The sequence below is a fragment of the Ips typographus genome, linkage group LG11, assembly GCF_016097725.1.
Source record: "Ips typographus isolate SLU linkage group LG11, UJ_Ityp_2.0, whole genome shotgun sequence".
Lineage (NCBI taxonomy): Eukaryota > Metazoa > Arthropoda > Insecta > Coleoptera > Curculionidae > Ips > Ips typographus.
The window spans coordinates 1780194-1802925 of NC_138432.1; the positions used below are offsets into that span (position 1 = coordinate 1780194).

The following is a 22732-nucleotide window of genomic DNA, read 5'->3' on the forward strand; positions in this document are numbered from 1 at the left end:
ATTCATGCGTCCTAAAGATTAGGTTAGGATATCCCAAGAATTGACCCATATCTTTGAACACCGGACCATTGGCTTCATGTCTTTGGTGATTATTCCATTTTTCATAGTCTATGTGATTGGCAATACATATATTGTCATAGGTGTCCAAACCTTGGCCATTAGAATTGTCCATCAATTTTTTGACTACGGTGTTCAAGTCGTCGGCCATGGTTAATCCCTTAAACAATGGGACAAAATGGGTCTTAATAAGGTATTCAGTAACTACGAAGTATTCTCTTAACCTCCATGACATTAGTGAAAAGAACCGTCCCTTAATTTTCAATTCTCGTTCCTTTGCCTTTAAGCCTATAACTAAATCTTCGGATGATAGCCCTTTATCATTTACCTCTGTGAAAAACTCTTTCCAATTGGTAGCTGGGGAGTTAATAAACGTCTGGAGAACTTTTCTTGAGGGAATTGGAGTATTAGGGTGAGCCTTGATGTGATTTAAGATTTCTGTTTTATTCATAGAATGGCTTTTGTCCGCGTAAATAATTGATGGATCTAAAACATCTGGAATCTCATAACAACGTATTAAGGGCAGACTGTGCCACTCGTCTCCGAAATCCTGGACTTGTTTAGGAGTAAGCCATGTCCCTGTCGTGCTATGGGTGTAGAAAGGGTGATCTGGATGGACTTTGGTTTGATCCACATACCATTGTTTTGTTTCATTGAATTTTGATGACAGAACCAAATAAGCCAAATCACTTGCCAACGCGTTAGCGTAATCAACATCAATCTCTTTTGGCATATGAACTTGATCTGACAGACTCTTCAATCCCTTTAGATATTGCAGAGAGGGATGACCCCAATGTCTGAAAGATCCGAATATTGTGAGAACTAGATTGGGATTTTCTAATTTATGGATAAGGTTGAAGATGGGTTCTAGAGGAATACCAGAATTTCTCATGTTGTCTAACATGACGACTAAACTCCGGGAATTCTGGAATTAAATGACGATATTCATGTGGCAGGTCTGCCATTCTAAGAGATGATATCGGCTCTATCAGTTTCAAGGCATCGTAAGCTGGATTTCCCACCAGTCTTAAACATTTGTCTCTCAATAGGTATATTTGGTGTCTACCCTGTTGATCATTGAAATCAGTGTCTGGAATCGAGCAACATAGGTGTCTTTGCACATCAGGAGAGTATTTCGGTCCATTATGACCTTTTCATCTAAGAAAAATACAAAACCATGATTGATCAAGATTTTCCCAAAATTCTTACTCCTATAAATGATCTGATCCGGATGATCTGGGGATACCCTTTTTGTTCCGGTAATTTTTAAGAGTTCTCTTACTTTGGTACTATCAATTGCGTTCAGAAACAGAGTAACAATGTGAAGGTCCAAGAAATATGCTCCCCATTTAAGGATCTTAGGATGATATCTAGTTTTGTCTGGGTTGCCTATATTTTTATTGATCCATCCTTGAAAGAACGCCGACACAACTGGGTAGGTCACGTCACTGTCCGCTTGGGAGAGATTCATCAGGTCCTTAATTAATGAAAGGTCGAATTGATCATTCAAATTTTTGCGTCCGAACCACTTATGAAACTCATCCGGTGAAAAGTAAAAATAATTTTTAATGAATTATTTTGTTATTTATGAAGCAAATCATAAGTTATTATACATCACTAAAACCATAATAAAACGTACTATTTGGTGGGCTAAAAATCCAATATGGCGCCCATAAGAAAAAAGAAAGTTGATGATGACTGGCAAAAAATGAAACGTCGTGTGGCAAATATGAATCCATCATTGAATAGCTAGGAAAAAGTGGCAATGAAAAAGTGGCAAAGATGCTTTTAGTTTTCGGATATCTCTTCAAATAAGGTTAGAAATAAATAAAAACAAAAAATCAAATTTTCAGTTTTTTTCGGATATCTTCGGAAGTACTCGGAAAATCGAAATTTTTAAAACAGCATTTGGTTGAGCTTTAGATTGCGCAACTTTGCCCCGATTTAAACTTTCTCGTATCTCTTAGGATTTCTGAGATCCCAATGGTGAGGTTCGAATTTGAATTACCCTGTATAGAAATTTAAACAGTCTTAACGTACAGGATGATTGATTCAATTTTGACCACCCCCTTAACTTCCATAATTTTGATTTTAGCAAAAAAAGTTAAATACAAAACTAGTAGATATTTAGGTCTACTTTATTCTTAGATAAACAGTTATTATAATAATAAATAATAAATTAAATGCAATGACCAAGTTTTTATACGTTATTTGAATTCTACGTCAAATTCTAGGCCTAATTGATGTAGAATGTCTGTATCGATATTCAACTGTTTCCACAGCAGCGTCCTTGATTGATTCAATTTTGACCTCCTCCTTAACTTCCTTATTTTTGATTTTAGTAAAAAAACTTAAAAAAAACCCTGTATAATAACTGTTTATCTAAAAATAAAGTAGATTTAAATGTCTACTAGTTTTGTATTTAACGTTTTTTCCTAAAACCAAAACTAAGGAAGTTAAGGGGGTGGTCAAAATTCAATCAATCACCCTGTACTTGGTCAACTGCGTTTTTGTCAGTTATTTCCGACAAAATGTTGTTACATTGTTGTCCTAAGTATAAATCTTCAAGCGGTACATAAATATGTGGATTTCAAACATTTTCATCTATGTTTAAATTTTCTGGCTTAATAAAATTTTTGCCTAATTTTAAAAATAGTTTTCTGGGTTCGGAGTATATTTCATGTATTAAAGGTTTTTTAGATTGAAACAATGCATTTATAGAATTAAAAGAATTTAAAACAAGTTTTAAAAATGCCAAATATGCTTTAGTACATACATTTTCTTTTAATATTAATTCCGCCGTCTTTAGTTTATACTCGACAACTGCTACCCGAAGGTACCCTATTAAAATCTCCCGATTTTCCAGGACCCGTTCTACACATTTGTGAAGTGATATCCATCTTGTATCCGCAGGACGGAGAATTTTTTCTCAACGATAAAATAGTCTTGCATTTCACTAAGTTGTGTACAGCGTTTTGAGCTTCCAGATAAATAAGAGTACACCTGCCTGAGCAAATCTTCTGGTGCTCATGGCAAAGCTATGCATGCTTTGCTTGCAATAATGGCGCAGGTATGACACACACACTTAACTACTAAAGCGTTTGGATTGTCTTCGCGCAGTCTAGAGGCAAAAGAGTTATTCTCTCTCTTCTTATACATCTCTAGTCACAACCGAATTAAAAAATGAATGCATAATTGCATTTTTTGAAATCAGTTTTACTTTTTTTTTAAATGTTTTAAACCTTTGCTATGTTTTTGAAGTTCGGATTTTCCACATGTCAAAACACAGATAGAGGCAGTGCTCTGGCACGAATACTCATCAGCTTCAACTGGTTTCAACCATCCTTTGAACTGATTCAGTAAAAGCCAGTCTTGATTAAACTTTTGTTTACGCCACTTCTTAACTTTCTTGTGGGATAGAGGGGCCACTTACACAAAATGTAAGCATTTACCAATAACCACTGCTTTAAAATGAACTGTAAATTGGATGTTTCAAAAAATGTTTACTGTAACGTATGCGTAGCACTGTAATAGTATATTGTACGACAAGGGTGAAAAAGATGTCCCTATCGCACGAGGACGAAAATTTGAGCACGACGCCGAAGGCGGATTGGACGAGGGCGATATGGACATTTCACCCGAGTTTTACAGGCTATTTTTTTCTACGACTAATTGGAATTACTGACCAAATTTCACACAAATAAACTCTCAATGTTTGAAACGCTTCCGTGTTTACATTATCCCTTTTGACGCAGCCAAAGTTTGACCGGCGTCCCGGATTGTCACCGTGTGACAGCTGATTAACTTCGTCTTTTAGGTTGAGTTGTTGAATGGATTTGATTCATTGTAAATTGTAAGTTTGTATCATTTGCTTTATTATATAATAAAGTGGATATTTTCATTCTTTAATTGAACACTTACTGAAACTTGAACGAAGCCAAAATGCAATGTTTTGATATCAACTGTCAGTGAGGATGACAATCAGAATAATTATTTTGTTTACGTTCAAGATTAGCTGTAATTGGTCTATTTCTTTACGCACGTTGAAGATTGTCTGTGATTGGTCTATTTCTTTACGCACGCTGAAGATTGTCTGTGATTGGTAAATTTCTTTACGCACGCTGAAGATTGTCTGGGATTCTGTGTTCGTTCAACCGTTGGCAATTGCCTACTTATCCGTTCTCTAAACTGTTAAGAAATTTTTTTTTTTTTTATTACTCCTAGATACATCAGCAATCTGCCAATAAGGAAATGAGCTTTACATTTGACAAAGTTAATGAATGACATGTAGAGTTTCACTCCAGTGAGTGATCTCTTTATAAATAGATTCAATTGCTACAACCTAACTATGTTTAAAACTAATTAACTAATTAAAGTATTTGAGTACACTATAGTCTTAGTATTACACTTATTGTTGATTAGACCACCCGTTTGGACAGATCAGATGGCAACAGACGCTTCAGTCTGCGCTGTTCCCCAGCCTCGTCCGATTTTATTTGTCTAGCTAATGCGTTGGGATGCACTGACAGTCTCTCGCTGTATCTCACACTGTATCGTTGGACAGTTGCCAATACGGACTCCAATGGAATGTCGTGTAATATTATTTCGTTGGAAATGTAGAAAGGCGCATCAACAATAATACGCAATACTTTGTTCTGGAACCTCTGAAGTATAGCGATGTTAGAGTCACTAGCGGTACCCCATAACTGAATACCATAAGTCCAGATGGGCTTAAGAATGGATTGGTAGAGCAACAGTTTGTTGTCCAAAGAGAGTTTCGATTTGCGGCCTATCAACCAGTACATCTGACTCAGTTTCAGTCCTAGTTGTTTGCGTTTTGTGAATATATGTTTTTTCCATGTAAGACGCCTGTCTAAATGCATGCCAAGATACTTAGCTTCTTCTGCTTGTGGGAGCTGACAGTTATTGATTTTTACTGGCGCACAGGTTTCTTTCCGTGGAGTGTATGTGACATGAACGGACTTCGTTTCGTTGGCTTTTATGCGCCATTTTTTTAGCCAGATTTGCAACTTGTTAAGGTTCAGTTAACAGTACCGTTTCGCGTTTAGATCTCTGTTGACATGACATACCACACGATGTACTTGTTCTATTGTTCCATGCTTGTTACGAAATCCGAACTGGTGATTTGGAATAATTTTTCTTTCTTCTATTACAGTGTTTAGTCTTTTGGCAAATCATTTTTCGAAGACTTTAGAAAGCATCGGTAGTAAACTTATGGGCCTGTATGACGAAACTTTCTCAGGCTTTTTCCCTGGTTTAGGAATCATGATGATTTGGGCAACTTTCCAGGCGGAAGGAACGTGATTGAGTCGCAATATGGCATTAAATATATAAGTTATTAGTTTAAAACAATTTTCGGGCAACTCTTGTAAAACTTTTCCAGATATTAGGTCAAAACCAGGTGCTTTCTGTGTATTAATTTCGTTCATAATTGTTTGCTTTATGTCAGCGATCTTGAACTTCCGATGACGCACATGTTCGGCTGCACAGGGACCATTTAGAAGGTCAGTTATATCTTTCTCTTCGTTAGGAGATAGTTGAGAAGGATGTGGTGTAAAAACATTTTTTAAATGTTTTGCATAAGTCTCGGCTTTATCTTTATCACTTCGCGCCCATGTATTGTTGTCGTTTTTTAAAGGAGTATTGTGTTGTTGTGGTCTTTTTAGCCTTTTAGTTGCTTTCCAGAGTGAATATTCTGTAGCTTCTGTTGGTGTCAGATTTTCTAAATACTTTTGGAATTCCTGGTTCCGGTTTTTCTGAATAAGAATTTTGAGTTCCTTGGTAGCTCTATTTAATTTTCTTTTGTTGATTTCTGTTCTGTTATATTGCCATTGCTTCCTTAGTTTTCTTTTTTCTTCAAGCTTGTCTCTAATTATTGTTGGGATTTTACCATTAATTAAACGTGTTGTAACTGGTGGAGTTGCAGACCATGAGGCAGTTTGTATATTTTGTGTTAAATTTAATACAGCGTCTTCTATGTCTATTTTACTTTTTAGTGGCACGTCCAAAGAAATGAGGCGATTCAGATTACTTCTAAACGCGTCCCAATTTGTTTGAGAGCTATGCAAAAACGGTTGCCTTTCTTTGTTTAATATTTCTGTGTGAACTGTTAAGATAATTATGGAGTGATCAGAAGATAGGTCAAAACAACTTTCTACATTACATTTTTTGGCGTCGACTCGCTCGATACGAGCAGGGTGCCCCTATGTCCGACACGCCCAAAGGATTTACTGAAGGCACTGCAAGCCCTCCTGAAGTATCGCCAAGCGAAACCCGCTCGATACGAGCAGGGAGCCCCTATGACCGACACGCCCAAAGGACTTACTTTAAGGTACTGATAGGGTCAACAGTTTGGACGGTCACATCTTAGTATGCGTAAGAACTCTTGTCTTTTCAGCCTGGGCTTCCAAGAAGGTATCGAGCCGTCCGGGCACTAGAAAGTTCGGACTGTTGCTCGAAGACCGACCTAGAGACCAGTGGTGAGGCAGGATCTACAAACCATCCTATCGCTGATCTAAGCCTTGTTGCACGACGGATCAAAGGTACCTTTGTCTCCTTCTCCCATGGTTGAAGAAGACTCGTTGATTCAGACGTTCTTGAACCAAGGTAAGCTTTGTAAGGTCCGCGTTTCAATTTGTAAGTACTTAAGCCCTGAGGAACCAATGTGGATATGTAATAACTAGATGGAGGTCCTAGCATACACCCCGAGCAGGGCAGATTCTGATTAACCGTGAGGTGAAGGAGTTCAATCGGATGAGGCACTGTAGCTCCATATACCCTTGCCCCCCATGAATTGTGACGGAGTTGGTCCGCATGAGAGGATGAACATTTCCATAGAGGTACACTAGTCAAAGGAGAATGAAATGATCCTAAGGTTTCTAAAGTTCTAAGTTCACTCTTCAGAATGATAATTTTTATTTTTCTGTCTAATCGTCTGGAGAAAATATTTCTGATTGTTTTCGAATTCTGAAACAAGCCCACTAGATTTCTCACTATTCCAATGTAAGTCCCTGAAATCCCCCAGTTTTGGTATTATAAACCTCAACCGAAAGTCGACCGACGATTGAACCGAGGGTTTCGTCAACCCCAGCTCTATCCTCGGTTTGAATGTCCAACCGAAGGTTGGCAGTCTATCCTAACCTAATATTCGTGGACCTTTGAAATTGTTCATTTTTCGAAATTTGCATTTTGAAATTTTGTTTCACGTGCAAAACGAGTTCATTAGTGAAAATTAGAATTATTCATTAACAAGATGTCGACAACGTCTTCCTCTCCTGAAATTGTAAGAAACAGATTACTCTGGGAAGACAGCAGTGACGATTCATCAGATTCTGAAAACGAAAATCATCAGAGAGTGCGGCAGAGGGTACCTCGAAACTTTCGATTAAGATTAGACCACTTTACACGTTGGAGTGACGAAGAGTTTAGAATAAGGTTTCGTCTCAGCAAAGAAACAGTCGCTGGGGTGTTGGCACAACGCTTGCACAATCAAATAGCACCAAAAACTGAAAGGTAAGCAAAGCATAGGTAGCTAAATTGAAAAATATTAAAATAAAATAATAACATATTATTTCCAGAAATCATGCAATAACAGCAATGCAGCAAGTCCTTCTAGTACTTCGCTTCTGTGCTACAGGGTGTATGTTACAAACTGTTGCGGATTTTGCTGGAATTCATAAATCTACAGCTTCGCAAATTGTAAAAAAGGTTATTTATAAAATTGCATCATTAGCACCAGAATGCATAGGCATGCCAAATACACAACAGGAAATAGACGAAGTGAAAAGAAAATTTTATGCCACTGCAAAATTTCCTCGTGTAATTGGAGCCATTGATTGTACCCATGTTAAAATTATTTCACCAGGTAAATGCATAATATAAAACAGTGTCTTGCAAGTTTTGATTGATTTTGTCAATTTTTTTAGGCGGACCTAATGCTGAATATTTTAGGAACAGAAAATGTTACTTTTCACTAAATGTGCAAGTAGTAGGTGATGCGGATTTACGCATCCGGAATATTGTTGCTCGTTGGTCAGGTTCAACTCATGATCAAACAATATTCAATAATAGCTCAATAAAAGCACAGTTTGAGGGTAATGAGTTTGGAAATTCGATAATGCTTGGGGACTCAGGATATGCTTTAAAAAAATATTTAATAACACCAATTCTAAATCCAACAATTGAGGTTGAACAAGTTTTCAATGAATCCCAAATTAGAACTCGAAATCCAATTGAAAGATTATTTGGTGTTTTAAAAAGACGGTTTCCAGTTCTTTCTCTTGGTATTAGGTTATCATGTGACACTGCCAAAGTCGTTATTATAGGGTGTGCAGTGCTTCATAATATTGCAATTATTATGAATGAACCAGATCCTGTTAATGATCCAAACATAGTGATTGAACCACTTGAAAATAATGATATACAGAATAATAATAGAGAACAGCACAATTTCAGAGAAGAGTTTCTCTTATATTTTCTGAATTTGTTAAATGAAAATATTAATTGATACTTTTTGTTATGACGAACAATATATTTTAGCTTTATATGGTATTTTTTATATTTTGTTCTAGATGATAGAATTTTTTAGTACATAATCAATTTTATGTAAGGTGTACAATATCAATAAACACATATATTTATATATTTTCTGTTTATTTATCCAGACATTTTAATTATGAAGAACCTAATTGATTTTTTAAAAGTTCAATCTCCAGTTCTAATTTTTCGTTTTGCAATTCAAGGTTTCTAGACTATAGTCTATGAATTTCCTCTTCTCTTTCCAATCTTCTTTCATGAAACTCCTTGTTTCTTGCAGCTTCTTCTGCTAATAATTTATTTTTTAAAATTATTTGCTCTTCCTTAACGGTTATAGAGTCATTTCTTTTTCTTTTTTTTTGTTTGCAGTATAGCATGCTTTCTTGACTGGAGCTTTTTTGGAGTATAGTCGGACCAATCTAAAAAGCAAACAAACAGCATTGACTAATAACCTACTGAAAATAATTTTATCAATAAGTACCATTTTTTTCTCCCGCGCCTTCAAAGCCTTCAGTAGTCACAGTCAATTTTTCGACTTCATTGACAGTGGAAAGTTCAATACCTAATAAATGTAGTAAAAATAGTTTAACACGTTTGACTCCTTTATGATAAACATAATTTACCTTGGTCAAGTTGAGTGGTTTCTGAATTAGTCGGTATTATATCAGCTTCAAATAATACTTCCATGTTATCCATGTCGGTCTTCGTATAATCGAAATCTGAAGAATTATAATAATATATTATTATAAATTATGATAATAAATAGTTTTTTTAATACCTCTACTAGTAGGAAGCACATCACTGTCCCCTACGCTTGGCTCCAAACCAGTCACCGATAACCCAATGACACTTATAATTTTTTCATTGTAACATAGTTAGTTGAAGTTGTAAAAATCTTAAACACAACATTTGAAAATGTAACTGTAGACATATCTAATCTTGAAACTATCAGTCTCGATAAATTTAACATTTACAACATAGAAACAGAAAATCAAGATAGACATGTTCAACTCTTAAAAGAACTTAATCAAGATGTCCCAGACTTTGTTAAAAAAGATCTGCTACAACTTTGCGAAGATTATTCAGACGTTTTTGGATTAGAAACAGATAAATTAACATTTAACAACTTTTACACACAAAAATTAAAAGTTATTGACAAAAAACCTATTTATATTAAAAATTATAGAGCTCCCAGAGCACTTAAAGATGAAACAAATCGACTAGTCGAAAAATTGTTACATAATAATATAATCGAACCATCTTGCTCAGCATACAATAGTCCGGTTCTATTGGTTCCTAAAAAATCGCAAACTGATCAGGAAGCGTGGAGATTATGTATTGACTTTAGAGCTGTAAATAAGGTACTTATAGGAGACAAGTTTCCGATTAATCGCATAGACGATATTTTAGATCAACTTGGTAGAGCAAAGTGGTTCTCAGTAGTCGATTTGTTATCAGGATTCCATCAGATACCTTTAGATGAAGAATCGCGAGATTTGACTTCATTTAGCAGCGATAAGGGTTCATATCGATTTACCAGATTGCCTTTTGGACTTTCAGTCAGTCCCAACAGTTTTCAAAGAATAATGTCTATTGCTTTTGCCGGAATAACTCCAGAAAAAGCTTTTTTATATATGGACGATTTAATAGTAATAGGCTGTTCAGAAAAACATCACTTGAATAATTTAAAAAGCGTTTTTGAAACTTGCAGAAAGTACAATTTGAAATTAAATCCCAAGAAATGCAATTTTTTTAGAAAAGAGGTCACTTTTCTAGGTCATAAAATAACAGACAAAGGTATTTTGCCCGATGAAACTAAGTACGATATTATAAACAAATATCCGACGCCGCGAGCTGCTGATGAGGTAAAAAGGTTCGTTGCCTTTTGCAACTATTATCGAAGGTTTATACCAAATTTTGCAACTATCACATTACCTTTAAATTCGCTAACTAAGAAAAATGCTGAGTTTGTATGGTCAAGCGAATGCGAAAGTTCATTTAACCGTTTAAAGCAAGCACTAATTAGTCCTCGCATTTTGCAATATCCGGATTTCTCAAAACAGTTTATTTTAGTTACTGACGCATCCCAACTTGCTTGTGGTGCAGTTCTTTCACAAAATTTTAATGGTCAGGAACTACCTATAGCTTATGCATCTCGTATGTTTACAAAAGGCGAGTCTCACAAACCAACTATTCTTAAAGAACTCACAGCTATTCACTGGGCAATAAAGTACTTTCGTTGTTATTTATATGGACAAAAATTTTTAGTAAAAACAGACCATAGACCTCTTGTTTACTTATTCTCTATGAAAGACCCGTCGTCCAAATTAACCAGAATACGATTGGATTTAGAAGACTTTGACTTTGATATAGAATATATAAAAGGAACAGATAATGTAGGCGCAGACGCCTTATCTCGAATAAATATTTCGGATTTGCAGGAAATCAGAAACACGGCTCAAATATTAGCAATTACCAGATCAATGACTAAGACAAACCAAAATTTTAATAAACACACTACTACTGGGGATAAACAATTATCACGTACTGAAGAACCTCAGATTTATGAAGCCCTTAATAATTATAATGTATTGAAATTTCCTTCCTTAAGATTTGAAATTGATAAAGAATGCATTCACATTATTATTAATTGTCGCAAAAAGAGCGCTCGTTGTTGGCTTTCAATTACTAATGGCAATTTTTCATTACCGAAACTATTGTCTAAGCTGAATAACATGGCTGGTGATAGTAAGTTTACACATTTGCGATTGAATTTAAATGACAAGATTTTCACACGGTGCACCGTAAATGAATTAAAGGAAGTAGGGCATAAAATACTTTCAAAAGTTAAAATTGTTTTATGTAAAGAAAGAAAATTAATCAAAGACAATGACGAGAAACTTAACTTAATCAAACAATTTCATGATGATCCTATGTTAGGTGGACATTGTGGCCAGAAAAGATTATTGAAAAAATTAAGGTCATTTTATCTCTGGAAAAATATGTCACGTGACATCGCTAAATATGTTAGGCAGTGTCATAAGTGTCAGGTAAATAAAGCCGCAGTTAAACACATAGAACCTTTAATTTTGACTCCAACTCCTCAAAAAGCTTTTGACATTGTCTGTATAGATACAATAGGACCACTTCAAAAATCAAATCACAATAACTGTTATGCAGTGACGCTTCAATGTGAACTAACTAAATACATCGTAATACTTCCAATACCCAATAAAGAAGCTTCCACAGTAGCACGAGCTATATTTGAAAAATTTATCTTAGTATATGGACCTATAAAAGAAGTAAGAACTGATTTAGGAACAGAATACAAGAATAAAATTTTTGAAAGTTTAGCAAAAATGTTAAATACGCCGCATAAAACTAGCACTGCGTATCACAGTCAGTCCATAGGTGGATGCGAGAGAAACCATAGAGTTCTTAATGAATTTATGCGAATGTACATTGATCAAGCTCATACAGATTGGGATATATGGACAAATTATTACACTTTTTGTTATAATACGACTCCTAGTACTTATCATAACTACACACCTTTCGAGCTAGTATTTGGTAAAAGAGCAGACCTACCTGAAATATTCAATGGTTCTCGTGTAGATCCTTTATACAATTTAGTATCGTATGATCAAGAATTTCGGTTTCGGTTGCAGTTAGCGCAAAATAAAGCTCGAGACTTTCTTGAAAAAACCAAACAAAAGCGTAAGTTGCATTATGATCAGCAAACTAGTCGACTACAAATAAGCCCGGGAGATTTTGTGCTTATAACCAACGAAGATCGTCAAAAACTAGATTCTTGGTTTGATGGTCCGTTTGAAGTCATATTAATTGAAGGTCCAAATTGCATTGTTAAAGACAATAACAACAAGCAGATTAAGGTTCATAAAAATAGAATTAAGAAATATAATGTCTCTTGATAATTAAGTTTAGTTCTAAGTTAGATAAACAGGCCTGTCTGTAAATATTGTAACTATTATAAATATCGAAAGTACACAGTGTAAATACCCTAAATACTGTACGTACATTTAATTTATAGGTATATTATACTATTCTTAGCATTCATCGTGCCGGTAGTGTTCAACGTGCGAAGTGTTCAGTCATTAGTATTCCTACTGTTTTTTATGGTGGGCAGAATCTTAATGGGTGGTTGGTATTATTATTGTTGGTTTTTACTGTTTAAAACACATGAATTATACGCAAATTGGGATAGAAATATATTTAGGTTAGGTTAAGTTAAAGTACCACTGACTATACTTTATGTTATTGCTATAGTCGGAAAAGTAGTAGGTACAGAGAAAATTTTATCGTAAAAGTAACTATATTTTGAGAGTGTATAGCTTTAAGTACTAAAGATTGCAAATTTGTAATTAAATTAACTTTAAACAGTTTTAATTAACTTGGCATCAGTAACCTTTTTTTTAGTAAAGTGCCCTTTGCAAGTGGCCATAGCAAAGGTCATTCTCTAGGAAAAGGAGGTGTAACATAGTTAGTTGAAGTTGTAACAGTTCATTGACATGCATAGCTAAGTATTCTTATTAATCGTATTGCATCAATCGGTTCGCTATTATAAGTATTTTATGTATACACAGCAACCTATATTATATTGTATGAGTAGGCATAATAGAGTACGATAAATATAAGCGATTTATTCAGCAAATATATTGAATACAGGTAACTTGCCGGAGTATCATTTACTACCTTTACATCATATAAAAGCTTTATTGCTTCCTTGATTTCCATCTCATCTATTCCACCACCAGTCTTTAGCAGGTTTTGTCTTTTTTTAGCTTCGTACTTACGTACATCTTTTTTTAAGTTATCAAATTTGCATTTTAATTGATCTGCTGTTTTCGGATCAGTGGTTGTGGAATTATACACTTCCGCAATTTTTTCCCAACCAGCAGCCTAAAATATAATGATAGGTAAATAGATTTTTGTTTGTAGACTTGATATAACTATTTTACCTTTTGTTTCCAAGTCACAGCATCAGTTTTCTTACATTCAACGATATGTTTATAGTTTATATCAACTAGGGTATGACAGTCTGAGTCCGTGAAAAGACATCTTTTGGTTTTCTTGGGATTGACAGTCATAGGTTCATATAATTTTAAAGGAAAAACTCGAAATGAAAATAGAATATACGTCCATAACACGAGGAAAAACAACACAAAATACCTACCCACACTTCGAACGCATTTTAAATTTTTAAGAAAATTGACAGATGTCAGATAGAGGATGGTTGTTATTGGTTCAAATTTGATCGGTAGGGTAGCCAACATACAGAAATAAGTTTCAACCTCTGGTTCGCTAACCTTGGGACGATTTACGTTTATAATACCAAACTGTTTTTAACCCTCGGTTGAATTTCAACCGGCGGTTCGTCGACCGAAGGTCGAAAGGCATTTTTATAATACTGGCCATAAGTAATTAACGTATTAGTAGTAGTTAGTATTAAATTAATTAACGAAAATCTACTTGTGAAACATACCCCCGGCCGACAAAAGGTAGTCCCTAGCTTTTCACAATATTAATTATATTGACAAAAAGTTCACTAGGCAAATCTTCTAAACAAAATAACATTAAATTAATATGGACTACTACTACAAATTAAATTAATGATACTTTTAAGTTTTTAATCATGGTGGCAATGTAACAGAAATTTGACACCACAAATTCTAATCTCTTTCTTCAAATCTTAATATAGAACAAAGAGGTAATATAAAAATATCCTTAACGGATTTTCCCCCTTATTACAACACAAACAAAATTTATCATAGTTATATGTAAACACTAGCCAACAAAGTATAGCCCCTAGTTTTTCACAGAATTAAAATTAAAAATAAATCATAAAATGTAGTATCTATGGACATAAGTTCCGATAGGTTGATAAAAAAAAATATATTCTGTTATTTTCGCTAGTATCCCGTTCATACCCCAAAAGAAAAATTATAAAAGAAAACATATAACAATTAGAATAAAAATAAATGTTTTTGTTATTTTCTTACCTCTAGAGTTTGTAAAAAAAAACTTAATGTCTCTATGCTTTAACACTGAGGGGGGAGACTTTTCACTCGCGATTCACTAATATTCCGCGCACTATTGTCTGTTCGGGGATTCTATCTTCTTTTCGCGGCACTTCACTGCACTAAACACGGCTTCTGAAGACAATTTGGACGGTGTCTGGAGTCTGGAACTACATATCTGTTTACTACTCTGGACGTGCAAGTGGAACAATTCCCAGAACTGTATTTTCACGATTGCCATGGTGTGTGGTTCGTGATCGAATTAGTGACGAGCCGGAACGGGACTGAATTATATCGGGGTGAACACAAGGGTACACCGCGGGTATCCATTTGTTAGTTATATGGGGCTGAGGTGACCGCATGGATACACCTCAGGAATTATAATTCGTATTAGGAAGAAGAGGGTATGGGGCGTGGAACCGATGATGGTACGATGGTACTGGCCGAGGACAAAGATATCACTAGAGCAACATATTTTCTGCCTTTCTGCTCTGCTTCTCGGCCTTTTGGCTAAGATCAAAGTGTAGGCCTTTTGGCTAAGATCAAAGTGTAGTATATATTTCTATTTTATGGATACCACCAATAGACACATTGGGGTAAAGGTCACTGGTGAGAACGTACCTCAACCAATTTCAACGTTCGAATCTTCGGGACTGCGTTGAATCTCAAGAGCCTCCGGTCCGAGATGGAAATACGTGTCAACCCAATGTTGTGGTGGACAGCCCTTTCAGGCAGTTAGCACAAGGGAGTTAGCGTCAGGAATTCCAGCAGCGTCTTATTGGTTGTATTGTCATGACCGGTTACAACAACAAAACTTATCGTATTGATGACAAAACTTGACGGGAGCCGATTTGGGATCATCCCCCGCGGCAGGTCACCACGTCTTAGTGTGTCTATTCCTACCGCGGCCACGATCACAAACCGACTCAACTGTGGTCGCGGTCTGACGTCCCGTGGCTGGTTTTTCATCGTCAGCGTTTCCAGTCTCCTTAGAGAAATGCCCGGACCTTTAACTTTTGCTGATTCTAGTTTCCATTTCCAGTGGCGTGTATTAGTTTTTAGCGAGTCTGATCCAAAGCCTTGTTCGCCGTTGATTTGGTAGTGGCTTCTTCGCGTAGCTACTCCCGTCAGTGTTAAATGCAATAAAAAACGTATTACTACCTACTGCTATTTTAATCTTAATGTCTAACATTCCCGTTATAATCATAAAATCCCTCGTAAAATATATAGGCGTATTGATAATAGCCTTAGTTAAGTTATGCACTAAAAAAAATAAATCCCTTTGTTTTTCTTAAATATAATATAAACCTATATTATAAATTGTCCATTTGCCTGTCACTGGTTTTGTTTTAATACATTGTAAAGGCTTACTGCGATTCTTCGAAAACTTGTAATATGCTTATCAAGCGCTGCTTGCCCATATTATATCATGTGAAAACAGTTAACGTATATTGAAACTTTTGTAATCTTTCTCTTACGTGCCCCGTTTGACTTTTATAAAGTCTTCAAGTTACATTTTGCAACCCTTTATTTATTACATTTAGCAACTCATATAACTTTTGAAATTGTAAACCCGTGGAATTTAACGCCCCATATTTTGACTACGGTACTTAATTACCGCATATGTTCGTAGTGTACCTACTTTTTTTCGCCCCAATATACTTTTTCTTTCATTTGCCCCTTATTTTTATATTTATTTTGTTTTTTACATACCATTATGTAATTATTAATCTTCGCGCGCGCTTTTTATAAATTATTCTCGTATGCTGGATTGTGCAAGTTAGAAATGAAATAACGATTATATTTATTCATCAGCAGTTTATATGATCATACCGCGATGACTTAAATAACAAAGTGATTGTCACCCGCTTGTAGCATAAGAAAAGAATTAATTGTTGATACATGTATCATTTTTTCCTTTTTCCCTTACTAAGGAAAATCACTTGCGTACTTTAGTACACTCTATTTGGGCTAAGTACTATTAAAGAATATATCATGTAGATATTCAGAGGATGCTTCCCCTTTTTTGTCTGCTCTTGCGGCAGCTACTAAGTTTGACGCTACTACTACCTTATTTTACCTTGGTGGCTGATCGTTTTGCCTCGTGTTACACGTACCCCTCGACGTACCCTCGTCCGAGCCGAACTTAGTCTGACAGTTTATTTAAGATAAAAATAATTTAGTTATACTAATACTGCTTTGAGGAAACGTAAAAATACAAGAAATAATCGATTTCAAGTGAGTAATAAATTCATCAATTTTTCAATCAATAAGAAAACTTCCAAAGTAACGTATAACCGGTTGCTGTCAGTGTTAGGAATCTTCGAAACATGAAAGTTTAGACAAATGTAGTTGTTTTATACACCTTTTTCACAATCGCGTAATAATTTTCATCTGATTAAAAGAGACAAGAAACGAGCTTTTTGTAAACATGTTTATATTAGTCTTTCTTTTTCTTGTTTTCAACTTTAACATTGGGTTTGTTCTTATAAAATTCTTTCTACGGCCCTTATTTACACATAAAGCAAACAGAATTGCTATGTGCCATTTAAAATAAATGTACTTCTACCAACTTACCCGGCGCCTCCACCAAGTTGTCACGATCTAATTTTTAGTCGTAACGCGGGGACGTGTAGGCTGGGGTCGTAGTCCAGTTAAACTCAAAGATTGGATAACAAAAACAACAACGTTTATTCGTAGAGAGAGAAACTAGTAAAGTTATACACATTGTCAGACTCAAGTTGGCTTATTTATAAATTACAAGTTCGTACTTACATGATAATTAGTTCACAAACCATTTTGGACGAGGGTAAGTGTCAGGGTAGAGTTCCCTTAACTTTCGCGACCGAACCGTTTAGTTTCGCGGATAATTTCTAACTAACCCTTCTTTCCAAATTTCTCGGCTATTTATTGTAAGGTATTGCGATCCCTTAGTCAGTTCAATTTCTTAATTGCTTGTCTAAGCACTTGGATCATTGTCCAAACAATTGATGACTTATTGCTGACTGGCGATTGCAACACCTTAGCTAGCTTCCGTTCTAAAAGGTTCGATTGCTTATTTTGCAACTCAAGTGGTCGACGACTTGTTTCGGTCAGTGGCCGATTATTTGCTGACTAAGTAATTAACGAAAATCTACTTGTGACACATTAGATCGTGACAATAGGACAAAAATATCGTGTTTCTCGACGGCGGTTTTGGGTGGTACAGAAACGACAGGCCCTAGTTGGTCGCTGTTTTTTTTCAGTTGGTGGAATAGCTTCTAAATAGTGAAAATTATTTTGCTGGCTTTTGGACTTTTGGTCATTTACTGGCATTTTATTGCCAATAAGTGACGCAACAAATAATTCTCGAAATTTTAATGATTTCATTTGGTTTCCATTGGACTTGCGATGCAGCAAATATGCATTATGTATATATATTTCGAAAATGTGTAAAACTATCTTCTTCGGCCACCTTACCGTTTTTCTTAGAGCACTGTAATAGCTGAGCATCTGGTCTGATTGGTCGACTCCTGACATTCCAGCGTTGTAATCCTTGATAATATTTGGTTTTAGGGACACCTTTCTATTTCTATTTTGAACCTCGACTATTCCCACTTTGTGCTTGTTCGATATTGTTAAGACTTCCCGTTTGTCTTTCCACTTACACACAACAACGGATTTATTTCTCTGCCACACAAATTCATCCTATTTTAGTTTTTTAGAAGTCACATATTTAGGATTTTTTTTTCGGTTAGCTCGTAGAGTACCGCAGATGTACGTTTTTCTGGATGTCATCATGTGAGTGAGAGACACTGAATTATAAAAATTGTCTGTGAACAGTGAAAATGCATTAGATGCTGTTATGTTCTCTTGTTGTGGTAAAATAAAACAAGCTTCTAAACTGACTAAAAAGTGGACTGTATTTACTAAATTAGCCACGCTAATGTAATGTTTACTGCTTAATGGCCGACGGCAGACCAAAGACAAAGCATGTGCACGCACTTCTTCACGTTCATTCCCGTGCGAGAGGTCGGTTCCATTTTCATCGCGGAGGGACGGACACTTTGAGCTTCGCGCGCGTTTTTGAATCGTTAACATAACCGCCGGCCTTGAAAGATTTATCTTTCAACAACTACATAAAATTTATATTAACAAACTAATAAACATGAGAAGAAATAAGAAGAAAAAATAAACATGAGAGAACACTTAAACTAGCGATGAGTTGCGCTTAAATTTAGGTTCATGAGTTGGTTTCATCTGACCGGCTCATATTGTGCTCTGGCAAAGTGTCTATTGGCAGTGGACAAACCTTTTGAACGGCACGCTTTAAAATACCACTCACAGTTTGGACACTCACTACGCGAACTAAATTGTCCGGACCAGGGTGAACTGCCACTACACGACCTAACCTCCAGTTGAGGGGAGCTGCACCATCTTCCTTTATGACCACTAATGTTCCTTCTTGGATGTTCCCGATTGGCTGCTTCCACTTATAGCGCTGTTGCAAGAGGGACAAGTATTCGGATGACCATCGGAACCAAAATAGTTGGAACATTTTCTGTAGTAGCTGATACTGCTGAAGTCTATTTGAAGGTATGTCGGTTACATCTTTTTGTGGAATGGCATTTAAAGAGTCCCCAATAAGGAAGTGACCGGGGGTAAGAGCTAGGAGATCTTTTGGGTCATTGGACAAAGGGTATAGTGGGCGAGAATTTAACACAGACTCAACTTGTGCCAGCAAAGTGAGCATGTCCTCAAAAGTCAATGTATTATTATTCAGTATTCTGGAAAGATGATATTTAGCGGACCTTATGGCCGATTCCCACAATCCCCCATGATGAGGTGATCGCGGAGGGATATATTTCCAATCAATGCTAAACTTAAGACAAAAATTTCTAAAGTCATTGTTGTTGTTTAAGTTGGATAAAAAATGCGAAATCTTCTGAAGCTCATTATTGGCTCCTGCGAAGTTGGTTGCATTGTCTGAGTATAATCGAGAGCATAGACCACGCCGAGATACAAATCTTTTTAATGCATTCAAGAACGAGTTTGAACTTAAATCATCTACAAGTTCAATATGTGTAGCCTTAGTAGTGAAGCAAATGAACAAGCACATATATCCCTTAACAATTGCCCTATTTCGAAGTTTTCCGTCCTTTAAGTTATATGGCCCAGCTAAATCAACACCGGATATTAAGAAGGGACGGTTTGGCACCACCCTGTCCTTGGGCAAATTACCCATTTTTTGACTCAGAACCTGAGGACTCACCCTAAAACAAGTCATGCATTTGCAAAGTACACTTCGAACAGCGCTTCTACCGTTAACTATCCAATATTTTGTTCGCAGCGAGGCTAATAATGCTTGTGAACCTGCATGTAGCTGTTTGTGGTGATAATCCAGTATAATTAGTTTGGTTAGTATATGTTTTTGACCCAAAATAATAGGAAATCGCTCTGAATAAGTCATATTTGCATTGCGCAGTCTACCACCTACTCGTATTATTCCATTTTTATCTAAAAATGGATCCAATGAACTTATAGAACAATGCTTTGACAATGGTTTGGATAATTCTAAGGTTGCTAATTCTTCCCTAAAAACTTGCCTCTGCATAATGGATACCAATACTAATAGAGATTTATCTAATTCCTCGACTGAAAGATCACCAACCAATCTATCACCCTGTTTAGTTTTTAAATTATTAAAAAATCTCAGACAAAATGCTACTACCTTCTGTAATTTAAATAAATTAGAAAACTTATTAAACAAATCGAAATCTTCAATGACACTTGCAAAAACTAATTTTAATTCTTTCCTCTCGGGAACTAGATCTCTGTCTAATATATGGTTTTGTGGCCAATTGACCTGATCAGTTGATAGCCAACTGGGCCCTTGCCACCATATATCTAGTGTTTTTAATTGACTCGGTTGGACTCCTCTGGATATTACATCAGCAGGATTTTCTTGTGAAATTACATGACCCCACTGGTAATGTTTAGTAATAGCTTGAGTTTCGGCCACTCGGTTTGCTATAAAGACCTTCCAGTTACTTGGTTGCTCAGCTAACCAAGATAATACAATCGTGGAGTCAGTCCACAGATATACCTGATCTACATTAACATCCAAGGCATTAACAACCCTATGAACTAGCTTCGATAACAACAAAGCTCCACTTAACTCTAGCCGTGGAATACTTAGTTTCTTTATCGGTGCAACTCGAGACTTAGCACAAATAAGACGAACACAAAGTTCACCGAGACTATTCTCTGATCTCAAGTACAAGGCACAACCATATGCGAGGTCACTGGCATCGCAGAAACCATGTATTGATATTTTTGTTGGATTACTAATTAAAATTTGTCTTGGAATTTTTATTTCATTTAGTGCGTCTAATTGCAAGTAAAACTGCGTCCAACTAGTGAACAGCTCCATTGGGATCGTTTCATCCCAACTTAGCCCCATTTCCCACAATTTTTGTAAGAAAATTTTAGCTCTAACGATTATTGGGCCTACCAATCCAAGAGGATCGAAAATCTGAGAAATAAAAGACAATATTACCCTTTTCGTTAAATGATCCTTTCTTGAATTACTTGTCTTAACAACATATTCTAAAAAATCTGAAGTAGAATTAAAATAAATTCCTAAAGTTTTCTTACAATCTCCCTCGGATATCATGTAGCCTATCTCTGTATCATCTTGAGAAATTTCCTTTAGTATATTTTCCTTATTGCTTGACCATTTTCGGAGTGGGAAACCATACTGATTCAGAATATTTGACAATTGACTAACAACATCTAAAGCCCTTTCCTCAGATTCCACACTCAGAATTAGATCATCAACATAGAAATTTTTGTTAATAATTTGACTAATATCGGGTCTTGTTTTCTCAATATCAATAGCAATTTGATGCAAACAGCGAATGGCCAAAAATGAAGCTGAAGCAGTGCCATAGGTTACAGTATTTAACTGGTAGTGTTCAATTTCAAGGGATGGATCTGACCTCCATAGGATTCGTTGCAAGTCTCTATGTGCTTCAGTGACATTTATCTGTCGATACATTTTGGCAATGTCCGCGGTCAATACTACATCAAACTGCCTGAATCTAATTAATATGTTTAATAGATCTTCTTGAATGGTTGGACCAACTTTCAGTACATCATTTAGTGATAGTCCACTAGCACTTTTAGCGCTACCATCAAACACCACTCGCATTTTAGTAGTTAAACTATCACTATTTATCACACCATGGTGAGGTAGGTAGAATATAGGAGACGTAACATTTTCGTTGTCCGGTTCTATTTGCGTCATATGACCTAGCTTCATATACTCTTGCATAAATTCTACATATTGCTTTTGTAACGAAGAATTCCGTGAAAGCTTCTTTTCTAGGCTGTGAAACCTATTTAGCGCACTTTCAAAGGAATCCCCTAATCGGTTCACATCGTCCTTGAGTGGTAAAGCTACATTAAACCTACCGGTTTTATCCCTAGCATAATTTTCTACAAAATCCTCCTCACATTCAACTTCTTCTTTAGAGAAAAATCTTTTAGGCTCACATTCCTCAATGTTCCAGAACCTTTCTAACTGATTTTCTAAATCCTGATTTGTAGTTGTGTGACAAACTAGCACTGAATCACTGTAGTCTTGGTAGGATTCATACATCTCTCCTGAAACTAACCAGCCTAACACGCTTTTCTGTAGAATTGGTTGCTGATCACCCAATTTTATTTGTCCTACGCACAACAATTTATGAAACAAACCTGCACCTAACAAAACGTCTATGTTAGAAGAAACATTGAAGCTAGGATCAGCCAACTGCAAATTTGGTGGTATGTTCAGTTCCGCAACACTAAATGTTCTAATTGGAAGGTTAGAAGTGATATTGTCTAGTACAAGGAATGTTAGATCAGCCTGGAAGTTATTGTAGCACGATTTTATTACAGAGTGTAATTTAGATCGTATTTTAGTCGATATTTGACTGCAGTGTGACTCCAGTCACAGGAATATTCACTCGTTGTTGAGTCACCTGCAACCTGTCAGCTAATTCAGAAGTGACAAAGTTCGACTGAGATGCATTGTCTAATAAAGCTCGACATTTTAT

At 35.9% G+C, this 22732-nt stretch overlaps 1 long non-coding RNA gene across 1 annotated transcript; it reads right to left on the minus strand.

Moving 5' to 3' along the window:
• Nucleotides 1-8852: 8852 nt before the first annotated feature.
• On the minus strand, nucleotides 8853-9468 carry LOC145735646 (uncharacterized). The gene is made up of 4 exons (XR_014179713.1): nucleotides 9392-9468; nucleotides 9237-9332; nucleotides 9095-9175; nucleotides 8853-9032 (listed from the first exon to the last, which is right to left on the minus strand). It is a non-coding gene; the product is annotated as an uncharacterized LOC145735646 (long non-coding RNA).
• Between the last annotated feature and the right edge of the window lie 13264 nt (nucleotides 9469-22732).